Here is a 7,498-nt window from a genome sequence, read left to right on the forward strand (position 1 = left end):
CTATCATGATTTTTTATTATTATCTATTGGTCCAGTTGTGAGATTTGGGTTTTCTTTACACTGAGTTGCAATCTATATTGAAAGCAATAGTCTTTGATTTTTATCAGTAAGTGCTTCATCCATGCTTCCAGTTCTGGTGCCATGTTTTTCTAAATCCTGCTCCATAGATTATCTGCTCAGCAGGCAAGTGGAATAAATGTGGCGAAAGGCTACAATCCTGATGCACACCTTTCTGGATTTTAAGCCAGGCAGTGTCTGTCCCCTTGTTCTGATCTGCCTCTTGTATGTATGTATGTATGTATATATATATATATGTATATAGTGTGTGTGTGTGTGTGTGTGTGTGTGTGTTCTGTTTGAGCACAATGCTCTGGAATTTCCATTCTTCGCAATAATATTGAGTGTTTATGTGTTTTATGATCCACACAGTCAAACAAATGCCTTTGCATAGTCAATAAACCACAAACATCTTCCTGCTATTCTCTGCTTTGAGTCAAGGTCCATCCAAAGTCAGCAATGACACCCCATGTGCCACATCCTTTTCTGAATCCACACTGTATTTCTGGAAGCTCTCTGTCTATGGACTGCTGGGACTGGTTTTGCATTATGGCCAGCACACTTTTATTTGTATGTGAAATTAATGCTATTGTTGGATAGTTTCCACATTCTGTTGTGTTACCTTTTTTGAAATGTGCACAAGTATGGATCTCTTCCAGTTGGTTGGTCAGTAGCTGCCTTCCAGTTTTCTTGGCCTAGAAGAGTGAGTGCCTTCAGTGCATCTCCATCGGCTGTTGAAACGTTTCGGTTGGTATTCCATCAATTCTTGGTGAGCCTTATTTTTATTTATTTATTTTTCTGTGTAGCTTGGACTTCTTCCTTCAATACCATTGGTTCTGAAGCATATGCAACCTCTTGGAATGGTTGGACATAAATCATTTTTTTCTGTATAGTGACTGGGTCTTTCCCCCATCTTCTTGGGATGCTTCTTGCCTCATTCAATATTTTGCCCATAGAATCTTTCAATATTGAATCTTGAAGCTTGATTTTTTTTTTCTTCTTTCTCCCTCTTGGGCTTTCTAACTCTAGGCCTTAACACATTTCATTTAATACTCTACATCGTAGAGTATTATTGTATCTCAGACTGCCCTCTGAAGATTTCCACTGGGCTCCTTTACCACATTATTTCTTCCATGAGCTTTAGCTACTCTATCAATTGGCCCTGTTTCCTAGGCACATGCTGATACCTTCTGTGTTAGACTGAGTTGTCTAGAGAAACAAATCCAATGCCACTCATATGTATAAAAAAAGAGCTTTATATCAAGAAATAATCTTATATCAAGAAAGCAGCCCAGCTAAGTCCAACTCAAGTCCGTAGGCCTGATCCAAGCCAGGGCCTCGTCACGCTCACATACTGCGGGCTGATGATGCAGAAAGTCGAATTACAGGCCCGGTGGGTGCAGAATCACGTGGATCCAGGGTTGGAGGAAACATGCAGGGCACAGACGGTTCTCAGGGCTGAGCGGCCCACATGGAAGCGCCCCTACAGGCAGGCAGTGTCCTGGCGAGAAGGAAGGCGAAGCGGCAGAGAGCGAGCTCCCAGTATGTCTCACTCATACTAAAAGGCTTATAACGCCAAACACCACAGGCGCCATCAGGTGTGACCCAGTTGATAGGTTAGGCCTTGGCCCTGCCCATACCCACAACTGTGTAATTGATGTTAATCTCCAACCATCACAGCTTCTAAAGTCAAAAGGCATGACCATCTAGTCAATTCCAACCCATAACAACTGAATCTAGGGTTTCTGAGACTCTGCGTCTCTCAGTGCAGTCTCATCTTTCTCCCAAGGAGCGCCTCACAGGCTCGAACCACCCACTCTGTAGTTAACTGACCAACACCTACCCCACAGCACTCCCAGGATTCTTCAGGTGGTCCTTAGGGTGTGTGTGTTGCCTAAGTGATAGGCAATGAGTGAAATGACAGGAGCATTTGAAGGCAGATGAGCCATTTTCAGGAGTACTCATCCTAGTGGTTGCTATGAAAAAGTTTGCATTCTAATAGACCCGCTCAATTGTTTATACCCACTTTTGTCAAGTAGCACTTCTAACTGCCAAGGGCACACAGTCTTCAGCATTTTACAATAAAGCAGGAAGTTGCTTGTCAAAGGCCTACCCTGTGCTGAGCATCCCCGGTAAGCACCTGGATCGCTTCCACTTTCATGGGTACCTGCCTCGTGGCCTTGAGTGGAGAGCAAAGGGGAGCCCTTCCTGGTGAGATACTTGCTAGAGCCACCCCTGCACTCCCTAGCTTCAGACGAACCAAGTGCCACCTGAGGAGCTTCTCAATGGCCCCCAGGCAGGCTAAGAGCAAGGCAGAGCTGAGCAGGGGGGTAGGGGACCGGTTCTTGATGAGAAACATCCCCTTGGCAATAAACTCGCTGTGTAAAGTAGTAGGCGGGCCCCTCACACTGTGTAAAAGCCACACAAATGCATGCCCCTGTGATGGCGGCCATCCGCCTCCTGCCCGGATCAAGCTGATTCTGCCCTAGACCCATCCTCTCAGGTGCACGCTGCAATTTCCGTGAGCACTCACTGTGTCCCCAGTGTATACTACGGGCCATCTTATAAGTCACTAGCACATTGTGGCACTTGGATATTTCTTCGCTGGAACCGGAAAATTCTCATAGCACCCCGAGTCTTTGTCAACTGGGATTCCTCTTCTAACCCAAGAAACACAGATAGTTGGAGTAATTCCTTTCTCCCAGGTCCCAAGGAAGACACATAACTACTTTTGAGAAGAGCAATCAATGATTTCCAAATAAAGCTGAAGTAGCAAAGGGGACGACCAGCCCGTCTCTCCACAGCTGCTGTCAAATGAGCTATGGAGACGCGAACGTACCTTGTCTTTTGTTTCAGGACGAGAAAGGCAAGCACTCGGTTGCCTGGTCGGTTCTGTTCCTTCCTCCGGTAGGAGTCCCTTCCTTTTGTCCTAAGGATCCTAAGAGACTCCCTCCGTGGGTCCTCTGTCCACCCAGGGCTAACTGAAGTAAGAACTTGGCACCCTATCTCCTTGCTGCCCCCAAAGTGCATGCCCTTCTGGGCCTAAGGGCTTCTCTATTATATTGGGGAAGTAAGTGGTATCAAAAATCCTGAAGGTAAACTTTACAGAAGCTCGGTTGAGTAGCTCATGGACTGCACTACTGGGGTCCTTCTGAGCTCTAGTTTTACTCCCGAGGGTGACACTCAGCAAGCCTGCAGGCACCCCTTGCCCCACCCCCCGCCCCCCAACGCCCCTGACATGCGGGAAACAGCTTGCAGAGCCCATGTGGCCAGCTCAGTCGGAGCCCTGGAGCCCCAGGTAGATAGCGGACATTCTCAGGGTGATGGCAAGTGAAACTGGGTGGTGGCCTTTCCCCTTGGACATTTCCTTCTGATTTACGGATGCTGTCCTCCATGTGAAAGAGCTAGGGGGACCACCTCTCAGTCTGGAGCATCCCACGTACTGCCATGAAGTGGATTCTGACTTATAGCAACTCTATAAAGCCGTGGTTGTCAACCTTCCTCATGCCTCGACCCTTTCATACAGTTCATGTTGTGGTGACCCCCCAAGCACAAAATTATTTTCGTTGCTATTTCATCACTGTCATTTTGCTACTGTTATGAATCCAGTGACCCCTGTGAAAGGGTCATTCAACCCCCAAAGGGGTCGCGACCCACAGGTTGAGAACCGCTGCTCTAAAGCCAAGTAGAACTGCTCCACAGGGTTTCCGAGAGTGCAAACCTTGACTGGAACAGACAACCCATCTACTTCCCCAGGAGCAGCTAGTAGGTTAGAACAGCCAATCGTGTGGTAATGGGTTAAACCCACAGTGTAGTCCCTACAGCTCCCTTTGAGGGCCTAGGCCTGTGTATTTGCATAAGTTAAACATGCATTTGCGTCACCCCTAGTTTAGAAACGAGAATGACAGTAGAAAGCGCAGCAGCTTAAAGTGAACTCTGGCCCAGGATCCTCTCGCCAGGTGTCCACCCTCATGTCCTGCCTGCTCTGCTTCAGGAAAGCAATAGGGATTGGCCTCTGCTCACCCTGGGAGCAGCGTCTACCTTCCTCATCACGCAGGGCTGTACCCTATCACACACACTCCAGGTGATCCCTGGGACTAGGGATGACTAGGAAAACCAGGAATCTGAACCTGGGTTTGAGCCTTAGGCAGACCCACCCCTTCAGTCCTGCTTTCAGGCATACACAGCGGGAGGAAGATGTCACTTGCCTAGGAGGAAAATTCTTAGGCCTGAGTGTGCTCCCTGGTCGGAGGCTCCTGGTGATGACCTGCCCCAGGCCTCCAGCCAGCAGAGGACTCAGCTCCAAGCCCAGCCGCCTCTCTGGTAAGAAAAGCTGGAGGGCTTTGTGCAGGAAGGAGGCTATTTTAGTCTGGGCTCCAGCCTTCGCTCCCTATCCTGCTTTGTGGTTCTGGGGAGCCGCCGGCAGTACCTTTAGTTCTACCATTTCCAGCCATGCACAGAGGCCTTCCCGGGTGTCTTTGGAAAGGCTTTCAGACTCTTCACAATGCCCACTGCAAACACAACACCTTTTATGTGGCGGCAGCTGCCTTTGCACAAACGCAGGCCTGAGATTAGAAATAGAACAGTTTAATTAGATGGTCAAACAGATTCCCTTGCTGGTTCCCCAGGAGAACTCAATGAGAAACAGAATACGGGCAGAAGAATGAGCGAGACAATGGCTGACTGCAACAACTCTCATTCGCCAGAGCCCTAGCGGGTCGTCCCCTGCTCTTGACCCCAGCCCTGTGTCGGCATCTGGCACGCTCAGCACCTCAGGGTCCCGCCAGCACCACAGATGTTCAAGTCCCGGCCCTGGCTTCTTCATCTCATGCGAAGCTCTCCTGCCTGCTCCCTGTCACTCCCTGTGTGCAAGGATGCAATTATCGTTCATTGAAATAATTATTTCAAATAGGCATGTGAAAGGATGCCAGGCAATGGCAAACACAATTTGTTAACTACATGAAAAGCCATTCAATAAGCTCCGGAGGAGATTTGTGCATGTGCGGTCCATGTTACCAAATTAACAAGGCTAGGAGAAAGCGCATTGCACCAGGCGTGAGTGAGATGCACATTAAAACATTGCAAATGATAAACTGAGGGGAGGAGCAAAAGGCATGTTAGGAAAGGAACGGACAGCGGAAGGGAGATGGTTAGGGGCTGGAGGCTGGAGGGTCTCATTCATTGGCCCAAGGAAGGTTTGGGTCCCCGCTTCCCCACACTCCCCACCAACTCCATCCCAGAATGCCGCAGCCTCTTCAGCCCCATGCAGACTACAGCACTCCCTCACTGGTCCCAACATCTCCTGATGGTTCTACATCATCCCAAGGGTTAAGGGTTTCTGCCTTTGTCCCCTCAGTCACCCCAGCCAGAAGCTACCTGGGGACACTGCGTTTACCCAGTTGGCAAGGCAAGGATGGAAACTCAAAGATTCTCCACTAACAAGACTTGATAAAGACTTCAGATACCATATTCCAGACTGTCAAGAACGTGGTTCTTTTTTTAAAATCATTTTATTGGGGGCTTGTGCAGCTCATCACAATCCATACATCCATCCGTTGTGTCCAGCACATTTGTACATTTGTTGCCATCATCGTTCTCAAAACATTTGCTTTCTACTTGAGCCCTTGGTATCAGCGCATTTTCCCCTCCCTCCCCACCTCCCACTCCCTCATGAACCTTTGATACTTTATAAATTATTTTGTCATGTCTTACACTGTCTGACGTCTCCCTTCACCACTTTTTTGTTTTCCATCCCCCAGGACCTTAAGGGGTCATATGTAGATCCTTGTAATTGGTTTCCCCTAAGAAAGTGGTTCTTAATATCTTCATTTTATCTTGATATAGGGATGGTGCAGGAAATGTTCTAAGCCAGCCACAAATTCTAGTGAATTGTCGGGGAAGATAATAATATTAAGGATTGAGGCATCTGACGAGGTTCTAGAACAGCAGGGGCACAGCCTGCCCTCTTCAGACTGAGGGAGGCAAGGGTGGTGAGTGATTTGCTGGCTGGTTACCTGTCTTGCTGCTCTGTTTCTTCATGTCAACAGCTAGCAACCGCATGGTACTTGTTGGCAAGCCCTCCTGCAGGAACCCGAAGGAAATGGCCCCAGCTCCTTACAGGCACTGGCTGGGTCAGGACACCTTCTTTTCCTTTTAGACCAGTGGTTCTCAACCTCCCTCATGCCGTGACCCTTTCATACACTTCCTCATGTTGTGGTGAACCCCCCAACCATAAACTTATTTTCATTGCTACTTCATCACTGTCATTTTGCTACTGTTATGAATCATAATGTAAATATCTGATAGGCAGGATGTATTTTCACTGTTACAAATTTAACATAATGAAAGCATAGTGATTAATCACAAAACAATATGTAATTATATCGTGTGAAATATTTATTTCTAATGACAAGTAAATGAAATTTTGTCTTAAGCATGGTGTAGCATGGATAACAGTCTTCATGACGGGTACTCATCTGATCTGCAAGTGAGCAGACCCACCTGACACGGAGAGAGGAGTGGTGTCTGGGTTCCTCAGACCATCGGAAATAAGGGTTTTCCGAGGGTCTTAGGCGACCCCAGTGAAAGGATTGTTTGACCCCAAAAGGGGTCATGACCCACAGGTTGAGAACCAGAGTGACTTAGACCATCCAGTACTGGCCGACCAATGGCTTGCTCAAACAAGCCCTCTGAGAAATCCAGTTTCCTCTCAGAAGATATGAAATACATTTTAAAGAGACCTAGCTTCTTCAGATTGTAAAAAAAAAAGACAAAACAAAACTGGTATTTCATACTAACACTGTGCCTTGGACCAAAACCAGACATTGCTAACCTTGGGGAGATTTGGCTGGAGAGGAATATGGGCCAAGATATCTTTTTTTTTTCCCACCTCCCCTCACCGACAGGTGGGCCAATGAGGTGCTCACTGACTACTCTCTGGCCCAGTCTCTGGGCATCCAGTGTTGGGGGGAAGGGTGTGAACCCTGGGGGCTGGGAGACCGCCTGCTGGAACAGCGCTCCATTGCCACACTGCACACACAGCCTTGGATGGGTCTCCTCATCTTGACACTCAGCCTCAGCCTCTAAGGAGAGAGAGTCGTTCGTCCCCTCTCACCGAGTTGTCAGTCTACACAGGAATACTTGTGCCACGGGCAAGATACGGTCCACAGAATCATCAGTGCCCGAGAACACCGCCCACCTCACCAGAGAGCTGCAGTCCCCGCCATCACAGTGGGGGCAATGAGTTCATTACGTGTTTGACGTATGGCCCGAGAATGATGTGATGGATATCCAAGTGGCTCATGGCCAGAGGAAGGTTCCCTACCCTCAGCAGTAATTAAACACGATATAAAAGGTTCCCAAACACCCAGCACCAGAGTCTGGATGAAATGGGCACTGCCGCTCGCTTCTACGCCAACCCACATGGGTTCATTCTAAAACA

The sequence above is a fragment of the Echinops telfairi genome, unplaced genomic scaffold (genome assembly GCF_000313985.2).
Source record: "Echinops telfairi isolate 266 unplaced genomic scaffold, ASM31398v2 ScPeMD7_7421;HRSCAF=8459, whole genome shotgun sequence".
NCBI classification, from domain to species: domain Eukaryota; kingdom Metazoa; phylum Chordata; class Mammalia; order Afrosoricida; family Tenrecidae; genus Echinops; species Echinops telfairi.